Source organism: Apteryx rowi, unplaced genomic scaffold, assembly GCF_003343035.1.
Source record: "Apteryx rowi isolate R43461 unplaced genomic scaffold, aptRow1 scaffold_121, whole genome shotgun sequence".
Classification (NCBI taxonomy): Eukaryota; Metazoa; Chordata; class Aves; order Apterygiformes; family Apterygidae; genus Apteryx; species Apteryx rowi.
Genome location: NW_020447431.1, coordinates 458,371 through 473,275, shown reverse-complemented (window position 1 = coordinate 473,275; position 14,905 = coordinate 458,371).

The window sequence follows — 14,905 nt, the reverse complement described above, 5'->3', positions numbered from 1 at the left end:
GTGGATTCAATCATGGCAGTGTGCCTAGGAGCAGCATCGCAGCCTCTCTAGAGCAAACTTAAATGACTTAGTATAAAATTTGGACTATAGCACAAATGAAAAGTAGGAGAAAAATGTCAATAAAATTGCAAGGGAGAAATAAAGACCCTTATAACACTTTGAAACATTAGCAACCTTATTCGGAAGAAACTGCAGTATATGCATACTTCCACAGCACGAAAGGTCATGAATCTGCCTTCCACACTCAGCTGAGCTATTATATTAAATAAGAAAATTCACCCTGGCTGCAGTCCTACTTGTGTACATCCCGTATGCTTCCCCAAGGGAATATTGGGAGGGTAGAAGGCTGAAATACATTCTCCCTCACTCACGTACCCTTGCTAATCACAGTCCTTATTTGCCAAGAAAACAAACAAACAAAATTGTCTTCTTCGGTAGCATCAGAAGTATTCTGAGAATGTCAAAAGTAATGCCAATCTGAGCCAGTGTAGCAATTACATACACTTTTCAACCAGGATGCAAATTTATAGGCACTCATAAACTGGATGGGTGTCTGGGCCCTAGCACTCAAACTYAATGCACGTCCTAGTTCTCTGGCATGCCTGCACTGATGCCCATCTGCTAAAGTGGCATTGTGCCACTCACAAGGTAATATCACAATTTCAGCTGGAGATAGTTGCCAAGCACATACAGGTTTGTAAGTGGAGCCTTCAAAACACAGCACCATGAGAGATTTTTCCTTGTAAGATCCTCCTGAGACAACACCTACCATGTTAGGCCTACATACATATATTTGGATACTTGAGTTTACATCTTCTGACATCAAATATAGAATATGCATGAGGGAATGTTATTGTTATCCCAAAGTATGCGACATTTTTTCTAGGTATTTGGTGAGACTGAAGAGACAAGCCATAGAATCTCAGCAGTAGTGAAGATGACAGAAATAATAATAATATAGAAATAATAATTAATGGTAGTAGCATTACAACAACCATGTTGCTGGCTGCTCTTGAATATACAGAAAGTTACATTGCATGTCAAGAGGTTAAAAAATCTGGATATTCATTACCCATTCTTAGCAGATCTTTTCTCTATTGATTTTGACTGTAATGAATCTTAAGTGGTAATAAGGGAGAATTTGATAATTTCTGGTCAAACTTACAGAATTGCTGAGTTTGGAAGGCACCTTTGAAGAGCATCTAGTCCAGCGTCCCTCCTCAGAGCAGTGTCAGCTAGAGCAGGTTGCCCAGGGCCATTTCCAGTCAGCTTTTGAGCATCGCCAAGGATGGAGACTCCACAGCCTCTGTGGGCAATCTGTTCCAATGTTTGACCACCCTCACAGTAAAAAAGATTTTTTCTTAGGTTTAAATGGAATCTGCTGTATTTCAGTTTGGGCCCATTGCCTCTTGTCCTGTCACTGGGCACCACTGAGAAGCATCTGGCTCTGGCTTCTTTACACCCCCTGTCAGGTATTTGTACACATGGGTGAGATCCTTCTGAGCTTTCTCTTCTCCAGGCTGTTTGTCCGAACTCTTTCAGCCTCTCCTCATATGACAGATGATCCAAGCACTTAATCACCTTTGTGGCCCTTCACTGGACTCACTCCAGTGTGTCCATGTCTCTCCTGTACTGGGGAGCCCAGGACTGGGCACAGCACTCCATATGTGTCTCACCAGTGCTGAGTAGGGGGGAAGGATCTCTTGACCAGCTGGCAATGGTCTACCTAATGCAGCCGAGGATGTTGTTGGCCTTTGCTGCAAGAGTGCAGTGCTGGCTTATGTCCAACTTGTCCACCAGGACCTGTGGTCTCTTTTTTGCAAAGCTTCTTTCCAGCCCGTCGGCCCACAACCTGTACTGATGCACGGCGTTATTCCTCGCCAGGTGCAGAACTTGGCATTTCCCTTTGCTGAACTTCATGAGATGCCCTTTGGCTATTTCTTCAGCTTGTTGAGGTTCCTCTGAGTAGCAGCACAGCCATCTGGTGTATCAACCACTCCTCTCAATTTTGTATCATCTGCAAACTTGCTGAGCATGTGCTCTGTCCCATTGTCCAGATGAAGATTTTAAATGGTATTTGCCCCAGCATTGGCCTCTGGAGTACAGCACTAGCCTCCAGGTGGACTTTGTGCTGCTGATCACAACCCTTTGAGCTTGGCAATTCAGCCAGTTGTCAGTCCACGTCACTGTCCACTTACCTACCCTGTACTTCATCAAGTTGTCAAAGAGGATGCTATGGGAGCCAGTGTCAAAAGTCTTCCTAAAGTCAAGATAAACAGTATCTGCTGCTCTCCCCTCAGCCACTGAGCTAGTCATTTCATTGTAGGAGGCTATCAGGTTGGTCAGGCATGACTTCCCCTTCGTAAATCCATGCTGACTACTCTGAACCACCTTCTTGTCCTTGATATGTTTGGAAATGGTTTCCAGGATTATTTGCTCCATCACCTTCCGCAGGGATCGAGGTGAGGGTGACAGGCCTGTAGTTCCCTAGATCCCTCCTTCTTGCCCTTCTTGAAGATAGGAGTGACATTTGCTTTCTTCCAGTCTTCAGAAAGTTCCTCTGCTCGCTGTGATCTTTTAAAGACCGTCAATCAAAAGGGGCCTTGCAGTGCCATCAACCAACTCCCAGCACTTGTGGATGCATCCCATCAGGTCCCATGGACTTGTTTATGTTCAGTTTGTTTAAATCTTCCCTAACCTGATCCTCCTCCACTGAGAGTAAGCTTTCATTGCTCCAGACATTCCCACTGCTTTCAGTCATACTTGAGGTAACCATACTTAGCTGGGTCACATCCAAGACGTTCCATTTTCTTGTTGGGTCTGAGCTTACAGAGGCTGGTTCAACTTACTGGAAATATGAAGGCTGGTGAAATAGTAAAATATTTTCAGTCTGAAAATGATATCAAGCCCAAAATTTTGAAAGAGACCTCAGYCTGGCCTCCAGTTTTAGGGTGTAGCTTTTTTCTCAGAACTTATTTTAAAATATAACCCAGCAAGTTTATTTTAAAGCATGCTGCTTTTTATGCAGTATTCACTATTGTACATTACAAAAATTATTGGAAATGTTGGCATAGTTCTATCAAATAGTTATAGTATTATAAATACAAATATGTTAAAAGTTATAATAAATGAAAGTGAGTTAGTTGCAGTTAGTTGCAGTTAGTTATTTAACTAGCTGATTTGCAGATATCATCACACACACAGCCCTTTCTTGCATTTGCTCCTGCAGTTAATTGTGCCTCTTGTAAAGTTAAAGAGTACTAGAAAAAAGGAAGGTACAAAACCAAGAACTAGAAGCTGCATTGTCTGGAGTGTTCAACACGTACTGACTGCTAAATTCAATGGGAATTCAATTTTTTTCAGGATCAAGCCCTATCTGCCACAAACTGATCTTTCTCAGTCATCCTTATCACTCATGGTTTTAATATTGTTTTATCCTATGTAAACTTCAGACTTTCAAAACAAACTCGGGGGGTACAGGGGGATGTGACAAAATGAGGTATGCTTTTCACTGAGTCTCTTAAAAAGATGAGCTGGAGAGAAAAGAAGGAACTTTCTTGTCTACAGATTTTGGATCTATCCAAGTGGTTTCCAGTTTATGGATGTTATCCTGTCAATGAATCTTCTCAAAAGCTAGTTTTTGCAAGCTGATGCAAGACTGAAAATGTTTTATTTAACTTAAAAAGAAAAAATGAGAAAGAAAAAGGTGTATTTAAACCTTGATAGCCAAGGAGCATGAAAGGGTGTTATAAATTCATACTTATATTTGCCTCTCTCCCAGTAAAATTCAAGCCACAGACCATTTGGTAACATTGCATCCTTGACTTTTTTCCCTATGAAGATATTTTATGTTTTGAGCGAAGACACAGGATATGCATTTCTTCCTTGCTTTTAATGATTTTTTTTTAACCAGCAGTGTTCTTTCAGATACTGGCAAGCAAAAGCAGAATTCAAGTCCTTTCTGTAGATTTGGTCAGGACAACGCGGTTGGTTGTTCATGACTCTGTCACAGAAGAAAATGGAAAAAGCCATATATTTTAAGGAAAAAAAGGAGGAAAAGAGTTACAGTGGCCTGAATTAAAGGCTGAGTGGGATTTGGGAGGAAGAGCCACTCACCACATGTAATAACTGGCTTTACAGTACTGGAGAAGGCAAGACGTCTGCATTCTTTACAGAAAACTGGATTCAAACACTTTACCCACTGACTGTGGACAGAGGCTGCTGAACACGTCTGGTACTGGCAACTTTAGATCATTGCAAAGCAAGTAAAAATAATAATAATTATTTTTAAATAAGAAGTGCAGAAGAAAACCAAATGAATTTGTTTCCCTATGTAGAAGAGTTTATAAAATTCTAACATCTGCTTCCACAAGGAATTTGTTTAAATGAAGGAGAGAAGATAAATTTGAGGTAAATGATACATGAAGGATGAGTTTGGTCCAATTTCTTGGATCTGTACACCTGGTTTAACCCAGATGACAAAGAGGATTCTGAACAAATCTGATTCATTCAACTACCATGTCAAATCATTAAACAATGGGTGGTTTAGCAAGGGTCCAAAACAAGGAATTCTGCAAATTTCTTTATCACTACTTAAAATGGAAGAAAGACATTAAGAGAGAGAGGAAAGGAGCCTGGGATAAAAGGAAGGAAAAAAAAAAGGAATGGAAAGGATGAAAGAAAGGGAAAAAAGTGATGGAAAATTATTTTGTTTAAAAGCTGGCATTTGGTATTTTCAAAGGGCAAAATGTATTTTTTGTTTTATGACAAATGAATGTAAAAATGTGCATGCCTTGTGGCCTAGAGGACAAAACAGTGGGATCAATGTTCTTTTTGTACTCTATGAAGCTTGAGATTAAAGTCCCCACTGATAAACTGAACATTCTTTAAAAGTGACCAGAAGCAAACAGTGTCTGTTTGCTACTACTTTATTAGAAAGATACCACTGAGAATAGCTAAGAATACTATTTGATCTTAAACCGGTTGACCAAATTATTGCAGTTGGCTCCAGTACATGAGATGCTTTCTGCAAATTATTGTTTCTGGTTATAAACCTTTATAATATCTCAGAATGAATTATGTATGTATTTCATGTTTTCTTTTCTTTTATCAGCCTTGATGTTCTCATTTCAAGTTTCACCCTAGCCTCCTAATAATGCAATATTGAGGCCATTCAGACACTAATTATGCCTCCATGGCTTTCTTGAAATGACTAAATCAGCATCAGTTCTATAATTATCATTAGCAAGTTTGTATCCGTGCCTCACATCACATGAAAAGCACAACTTTAAATGATTTATGAATATATGCATCTATAACATCGATTGTACACTTTCTAATCGTATATATAGAAGAGGCACACAGACACTTTACACATATGCACACCTGTATAGATGTTCTCATATCTTATCTTCATCATACTTCATTCTCTATCTTACACAAACACAGTCTGATTGTGTAAAAGCTAATGCAATATTGTTTCCTTAATAGAGAGTGGGTATGTATGAGATATCCCCAAAATGTGTATATTTAAGCATTCTGACCATTTAAATAGTACAGAACATAGCAAGTGTTCATCAAAACGAGCTTTCAGACTTGATGATTTTCTAATTTTCATTACATCTATATGAAAGCCTGGCAAGAATGACTGACAGGACAGGAAGAAGTATACAGACGCGATTCCTCTATATTTTCATTGTTTCTCCCTTTGAATTATTGATGTTGCCAGTAGTCATTTGTCAAGAGAACAAATCAAGATACATATACTATAGTGTTGCACTTCTCTATATGTTTGTAAGCTGCTTTCTCTGCATCAAGCTTATATTTTAAGCAAAAACCAAAAAAAAAAAAAAATAGGGAATGATATAAAATAAACCAGTTTCCTAATTTTTTGTTTATAAAGACATGAAGAATAATTAATATCCAGCATAAAAATAGTACAGAAAGAGAGCTTGTAAATATCTTTGAGTCAGTTATACCTTACAGAAGCATCCGCACACTTGGGAGCTGAGAAACATAAGTAGACATATGAAACACAGTATCTTGTGAGGTGATACAGCGCATCACAACTCAGTTTGATCTCTGATAACCAATTTCTGAATTTCTGTACTCCCTCCCAGTACAGATTCTTTGTTTTGTATGAAAAGTTGTGCTGATCACTAGTATTTTATGACCTACATTATTACCCTCTAGACAGTGAAATGATAGTGCCAAACTAATTATTGCATTGTCTAATTTTAAATCCAGGTCTAGCGAGATTAACAACTTGCGCATTAATTCTGAGCATCAACAGTGCACCTAACATAATGCAGTTTTAAATGAAAGAAGCCTGTTCTGAAAACTTTTATATACTTTGGTCTGGATCATCAACTAATGTAAATTACTACAGCTCCATTGACTTCAATGGAATTATGCCTATCTTTTCTGCTGGAGAATTTGGCCTTTTTTATTTGGGAAATGATTCTGGTTTGATCCACTTGAATGTCAGAGGGGAAAACACTGATTTCACATAAATGTAGGATCTCATCTGTGGAAGCACGGGACATATCTGTTAAACTCAGTGCATTAATTCCAGATTTTCATCCCTGTAAATGAGATCAGAATTAGCTTGGAATGTGCTTTGGGTTTTTTAATGCCCTCTCTTCCCCAACACACACACACAAACCCTCTCACTAGAGAGAGTGATTTTTCTGTTCTTCCTAATTTAAAAAAAAAAAAGCTAAGTTAGAGAGAAGGACATTCACAGTCATGGCAAGTGTGAATATTACTTTGTAGATAGGTACAAAACTAGACTTGGCAGTGTATCCTTAATTGCTGTTTCTCCCTGCTAATTTTTGTGAAGAAACTTATGTGTTAGAAAAACATAGACACTCCCAGCTCTGAATATTGTCAACAGTTGGGCAAATTTGGCTACAAAATCTAGATTCTAATCCTGAAAAAATATGAATTTAGTATTATTGAAAAGGGAAGTGGGTCTTGGAGAAGTGCTGAACCATGTCTTTTTAGCCAGAAAATTGAATAATGAAGTCTGTAGCACACTGGATATATATTTTCATTTTAAAATGAAAAGCTGAGATTGAGTTGAAAAGATTCTTAGAATACTTTTCAGTTCCCTCAGTTGTATGGAAAGAGATAACACCACCAACAACCACCACCACCTCCTGCCCCCCAGTGTAATAATTGGTAGAAAATATTTAATACAAACATTTAATTCAGAGCATTAGATATCCAGAATCAAAATCTTAGATACCAGAGGTAGTTGTACTAATGGAATCCTCTGCATAGCTGCTGAAGGGCTGTGTTGACCCCCCTCCCCCCATCATAATATTATACAGTACTTTGACTCATCTTTAATTCTGATTAAGTTGTGCAATTGTATCAATTTAAGGTCAAGGTCTTGAATAAATTCTTTTGTGAGAACTATTAGCAGGTCTTTTAAAATTAAAAAGACCCATGTGTCTAATGGTCTTATGAGAATAGAATTACAAACGATAATCTTTAAAATAAATTGTAATTTTATGGATACTTATTAAGAGAATTTATTGTATTGGTAATTTGCTATATTGTAACTACTGCTGCCAGTTTAGTGAGTGGTAACAGAAGAAGAGAATGCAAGAGCTAGTTATTACTGCATTTTTGTCCTTGCCTTTAGTACTGTTGATTTGAAGTGGGGAGGAGGATAGGATATTCTATAGGATATTTAAGGTGTGTGGTCTCTTTTCCATGCAATAAGGACGACCTGGAAGTTGTCATGCTCTGGCCCTGATCCAGCAGAGCACTTAAGTGTGTGCTTAACTTTAGGCATTCATGTCCCATTTACTTTACTGGGATTACTCATGTGCTCAAAATTAAGCACATACTTAAGTGCTGTGTTGACTGCAGCCAATGCTGTGTATTTAACAAATTTGAACCTTTCAGGAAGTTAGAAGAAGAAGGTACAAATTAACAAGGTGTAGTTATTACATTACAGGCAATGTGGAAGGATGGTTTCATTGGTAGAACCCAAAACAACTGTATTAATTTAGTTTATTAGCTTGTTTCTCAAGTGAGATAATATATTTCTTGCAATGGAAGAATCTCATATGTAGAATAGCTGTGTTGCTCAGATTATCTAAACAGAGATGTTTGAACTCTAGATATTTTCTTCCTTTTCTTCTTCAAAAAAGTAAGGTATACTTGTTTGATATACTGTTGCATTTGGATGTTAGAAAGGCATTTTATTTTGGATATTTAATTAAAGCTCATAAACATGACATTCCTAAAGATGAATGCCTAGCTAGCACAGATAAAAATGTTTCACTTGAATGAAAAGCTTTAGAGAATGTAGAGCTTTAGAGATGACTGCACAGATAGATTGATAATGTTGTTGCATGACTTCAGTGCACCCACATCAACATTAAAGACAGTGTTCAAACCAATAAGAGTCACAAATATTGTCTTAATTTTACCATGAAAGGAATTATATTTTGTGAAGATCAATACCATGATGTAGAAGTATTACTTAGTGCAAGATAGTTGTCTAAGAGTAAAACTTTTACTCATCAAAAAGAAAAATTTGGGTAAAAACCTGCTGTTAAAACAATAGTAAATAAATCCCTGTGTGTTTTTTATCAGACATGCAAGTCCTATATTCTATTAGGCAAACCCTTTTCTATGCATATGTGTGATTTTGAGCAATTTCAGAACTGCATATAAATATGTGCACTGTTCTGATAAATAGTTTTTTCTTTTTTTTGATCCCAAATACATTGTTTTTTATGGTAAATGAGAGATTTTAGAATGTGCATTTGTAGATGAGATACAAAATGTTTCTGAGAAGAACATATAAGGTGCTTGGAAAAAAACAATGACATCGGCTGCAATTTTGTAATAATGCTATTGTTCAGCTTTCACCATTCCACTTCCCCTCCAAAATAAAGTGTTTTTACTTCCTAGGGACTGAATACATTAAGTTTATTGTAAATTACATTTTTGTTATTGTTAATCGTTAATTGTAGCCACTAATAGTGAGATACTTAGAGTCAAGGTTGGCTGATACCTTTCATTGTAAGAACCTGTTACCTGTTTTCAGTTGCTTATAACTTTGTCAAACATAAACCACTGGGTAGCAATTTTCATGTCAAATATCTGCCTTGGGCTATTTTTTCGAAACTTTCAGCAAATGCGGTCAGCTGTTTCTCAGAATGCACTGAGGGAAAATCTGTTTTGCTTGTGTTAAGAAATTTTTGGAATATTTTGTTGACTACTAGCTTACAGTGGGACTCAGATTTTGGGATGGGAATATTCCTCTTTCACCATCCTATGAAGGTCTTCCTCAGTCTAGAGAAATTTGATCCCCTGCAAAATTGTTTGCATGTTTCATTTGCCAGCTTCTTCAAAGAGTCCATCTGCAGTGGATGTATTCTTTTCTGGGGCTGGCAGATCTGAGCAGGACTTGCTCTCAGATTTCTCTTTTCAATTGCCAGTGGTGCTAAATACAAAGAAAATAAAGGTGTCTATCAGTTGTTCTCAGCCTTCTTCCTCCAAATCTCCACTCAGTGTGGAATAAGCAGCAGCTTGACTGGAATGCAGAGGAATGAGACCATTGAGGAAGGGAAAAGAACAAGAAAATGTGTTAGGGTACAAGAAAAGGGCACAAGTCGAAGGCAGAAACTGTCATAAAATGTAACGATGATTTAGGAAGAGGACTTATGAGTGAGACTGGTACCAGGAGGCGAATGGGAAAGATTGTGATTGAGATGTGGAATCAAGGGCAGAATGAGAAAGATGCTGGGACCAAGACAAAGATAATACTTTAAGGGACAGAAGGAGCTGGAAACAGGGTGAAGAGAAATAATGGGTTTGTAACTGTGATTCCTGAGTCTTGCCATTCTRTTGTCATTGTCAAATATTTCTGAAACCTACTGGCTTATGTGGGTACCTCATCTTCCTCTAATGGCTATTTCAAATGAGGATAACACCTTACTTTTGTATTTGTTAAGGCAAATGGCAGGAATTAGTGTGGTTCTTATCCAGTTAATGAACAAAACAGTGAAAAATAAAAGAAGACATAAAAGCCTAAAAACATTCAACTCCTTCCCCATAGTTCCCCAAGAAGGACTTTCTGTTTTAAAGTTTGCTTTTTAAAAAAACCTGAGAAATTGTGATAAAAATGCATTTGCTACCAAAGTAGAAATATTAAGCACTCAAAATTCAAGAAATGCCAGAAGGCATAAGGTCTTGTCAGACRTTTATGTGACAAACATCTATATGTTGTTCTGTTATACAGGGCACTCACTAAATGAGTATTTTTGTTGGATATTGTGAGCAGTTTCTCCTCTAGAACTAAAATGGAAAATGGAAGTGACTTCAGAGACCAATAGTTTTGTGGTGCCGAAAGCATCAAATATTCAGTAAGGTTGTAGAGAATAACCAACAAAGGGCCTGGCTAGAAATCTCAGTGAAATTGAGGGGACCCAGGCTCAATTCCATAGAAGGAGAAAAAAATGAACAAGGAAGCAAAGAAACATTATCTCCTTTGAAACCCCAGAATCTAGCCCAAAATGGTTACAGCTTGTCAGAATTATCTGTTTTTACATCAGCACAGCACAGATGCAGAAAGTGCCTCTACAGACAGATATGCTCTATGAAAAGCTTTTACCTTCTGACATAGTCAGGAATTGCATTTAATATAGCCAATGGCCAAGTGATGTTTTGTGATATTACTAGGCAGTACGGAGGTATATGCTAACATCCTCTCTGCTGAAGGAGTCTGGCAGGCAGACTCTATCTGTTCCTGGCTTAGCTGTTGACCTAGGGCTTGGTCATGTTTGCAGCTTCAGTCAAACTGTGCAGAACAGCAGTATGGCTGGTAGGGAGGAATTCATCTCTTGCAATCTCCTGGGAAGAACCTGGAAGCTACATGTAGCATTTCATGAATATTTGTAATGTATTCTCTCTGTGTGTTTGACCATTGCCACATTGTTTGCTATAGGACTCAATTAAGGCATTAATTTAAATAAGTGTTAGTTGCCTGTATGCAAAGACAATTACTTCCGATCACCCTATTTACCAATACTGTAAGGCCCATGCAGGTGTCATTGCCTCTTGGAGTCTCAGCTCCAGCAAGCTGAGGCAGCCAGCTTGTACTYATGGTGATGCACAAAAAGGTAGTCCTAAAAGGCAGTAAGCCTGATAGTTCTGGGCAACAGGCTTAACTAAAGAGGCTGAGGTTTCTCTGACTGACCTATCTAGTCAGAGAGGTAAGATGTAGCATTTTTCAGCTGGTGAGGTGGGYCATGAAGGTCTGTCCTGCCGCACACACCCTGGAGATGTCCCAATGCAGGTGGTGGGGAGTCACCTCAGCTGTTCAGTGGGGATCCAGACAGCTGCAGTTGAAGTATCTGATTGGGGTTGGCTGAGCTCCTAAATGGGTCATGCTCCTAACAAGGAAAAAAAGTTCTTTGTGTATTCACCAATGACCTCCAAAAAAGAGCACTTGCAGGTCATTTTGTTGCAGTACATGCCAGTAGGCAATTACAGCTGCTGTTGCCCCGTGCGAGGTGCAAGAGTGGGAGAAAGATGGGATTCCCCCAACGTGAAGGAAGCAAGGCAGGCAGGAGGCCCTTCCTCTCCCTGGAGGGTCTGCATTGCCAGTGGCCACCAGGGGAGCAAACACGCTCCTGAACTGTCAGTTTTAAAAGAACACTGGCATTGTCTGCTGCTTTAAAAATGTGCTCTTATTCACAAATGAAATCCATGTACTTAATGTAAAGGCATCAAAGACTATTTAAAAGCACACCATTGTTTTCATTATCGCTCTTAAGAATCTTTGCAAGATATACTAAGTAGTAAGTACAGTGTCTGCATGCTTCCCATCAGCATCTCTGGGAGAACTGATGTATCATAATCAGATGTTACTGTTCTTTGTTTTCCGGGATTTTTGTTGTTTTGTTTTCACAATTCAAATAGTTTAAATGTTATTAATCTAGATTTGCTGAAAAGGTCTGTGAAGCTTTCAAGGAGCCTGGTCTGAGTTTTGAGTTTGTAACAAAACCTGAAACCAGGCAAGTTTCATGTGGTTTTGAATTTCATTGTGAACGTTTCACCTAGATCTCAGAATAGGCTCAAAGCAACATTCCCAGTTTGTAAGCCTTGAGAATTTCCTATTCAAAATGATCAGGACTATTTGGTGGCATTTTAAACAAAGAGTGGAATTCATCCATGTACAGATGAACTGAACAAGGCCTTCACTTTAGCCTAATTCAGACCTCAAAATAAGGACTGAATATGGTATATGAGCTTTATGCTGACCTTCTGCATAGAGATGAATGTCAATCCATACAAACATTTATTGCATGGCTATTGTTTGAACTCAGGCTATTTTAATGTGGAATGAGAAGCCTTAAGGGAAGAAAAATATAGGCATATGAAATGAAAATACTGAGGTTAATGCAATGACAAGATTGATAAATATATTGTTCATTGGTCAGAAAATTTCAAAATCACTGGTGCTCATCTAATGATGTTGACACCCTATGCCTTAGGACAGTTGCTGTTATCTTACTGCTGCAAGTCCTAGAGCTTTGAAATCATGTAAGAAATTAATCTTTCCATTGAGGGAAAAAAGTGTATATCTATCTTCCTGGTTTTGGAAAAAAAGCTGGGAAAATGAATCCTGATGTCTAAAAAAGCAAAGACAGAAAGCATCATTGTTATGTTTAATGACATGATTTTTAAACCAATTTCGTGACCTTGGGAGCATGACTTCTTATTTTCAGTGCTTGGTGCTGGCCACACTGGCAGAGGTAACATGCTGCATTGCAAATTTAAAAATCAGATACTACTATGTATAATATGTGTTGTTTGGTCAAGTTAGTGAACACCAGAAGCTACTGATGCTCACCTGCRTTTGGAACAGTTACCTGCTGGTGTTAAGGCCGAAGTTTGCACCTAATACCCACCAGCTCTTGTAAAAGAGCTGATGGGTGGCTCTGTGTGCAGATAATGGGGTGTTCTAGACTACGGGTCCACTTAAATTGGGAGGCTTTAACTGATGATTATGAAACAGTGCTGAGGGCTGTGGTACATGAGATTCTCAGAGGAAAAAGGTGTCAAAAGAGCATATTGCTGACTGGACCACACTGGATGTTGTGGTAGCATTTCTGGTCTGCTAGCTGTTCTGGGAGGCTGTCTAAGAGCTATTTCTATAAACTTCTCCTGCTATAGCTATGTTGGTCAATGTGGTAGAGTTCTAAAAATAACTATATATCCCAATATTCAGTTAAACTATGTTTTCATTTACTTGTTTTGTTTTAGTTTGGAGATAATGGAAAGCAAAACCAGTTTTGCTAGTATAAATGTCATCTACTCTAGAATCATCTCCTTGCTTCAGTATACCTTGTTATTATGCCAGCAGTGGTAATTATACCAACATCCCRAGCTGTGCAAGTAGGCTAGAAACATTTTCAATATTCTTAAGAAGCAGAAGTTTGTCTAGCTGTGTTGCTGTGTCTTTTTATTTCCTAATCCCTAGGCACAGCTTTGTCAACTGGGGGATTCTGGCCTCCCAAAAGAGTCTTAAAACTGGTGAAACTCATTTGGGGTTGACTGAATCGCTTCAGGGACCACCTCTGATCGGACAGGCCTTCCTGTCCTCTGTTTTCCTCTTCCATTACCCAGGAGGATAGCGACTGGTTGAGAAATCTCATTTCAGCTTCTGCTGGCAACTCCTCCTAGGTTTTATTTAGGCCTGCTGTATTACTGAAAAGGAAAACAGGCAGGAAACCAGCCCGTTCCCATTCCTCCAGATGCCAGTCCCCTGGGACCAAACTCCTTTGTCTCCTCCAGAGCACATACTCCTACTGCATCTTGCTTTCTTACTAAGAAAATGTAATCCATCTCTTCCAGATCCAGGTTGGACAAACAGCCCTCCCAAGGCATCCTTCTCTTCTGCAGGACCAGGAAGAGAGGAAGTGAAACCACTCCACGAGGACCCTAACCCGAAGCCCATGAACAGCATCCGGACAATGTGGCTTGTTTCCTCTTAGAAGAGGAGGTAAAAATTCTCTGACAGCCCCTTAAGGTGTAAAACCAGGAATGTAGGTCCATCACGTGGAAAGCCCTCTTCTCCCTCGTCTCCCTTTCTACATCCTTGCATTGCTTCCCCTCACGCCCCTTTTGCCAGCTGTGATCACAGTGAAGTGGCTGCGTACACACGCGCAAGCGAGCGGGAAGGCCTGGCCAGCAGCAGCAGGAGCAAGGCGTGTGCGAGTATCGGCCACGGAGGATTTTTCATATGAGAGAGATGGAGAAAGAACTGTTTGTGAGAGACAGCAAACGAGGGAGAGCTGGGGAACGGTGTGTGAGAGGGAGGGCCCAATTTGTGCTGTGTGGCCACTTTATGCCTTCTCTGCCAGCATAAAGAGGCTGTAAAGCCCATCTAACAGCCCCCTGGGGAATTCCTCTTATGTAAGGGGAGTCCCCAGCAGCTGTGGGGCCGGGGTAGCTGGCTCCCTGCCATCCTGCAGCGGAGCCAGAGGCACTGGTGAAATGCTGGCAGAGGGAGGTGTGGCTGCCGGGGTCCCTCAGCCTCAGCCATTGCCGATTATCGCAAATGTCTCACAGAAACCGCTCGCAGCTGGGCTCATGTGGGCAATTACTGAAGCTCTGTAGGAGAAACGCGAGGACAGTGCAAGTCTTTGCCAGGCTCGCTCCCTCTCCGGCCGCCCACCGTTCGGGCCTGGGATGAGTTAGCCCAAGGAGAGGGGCATTTTAATTCCGGCCATTTTTCTCACTTCTGAAAAATTAGCGGTTCGTGAGCCTCGGCACCGGCCTCCCGCTGCCCAGCGAGCCGGCGCCGAGGCCGGCGGTGAGGGCGCCCGGCTGCCCCGTCCCGGGCGGGGAGGCCGCGGCCGCGCTCGGCGGG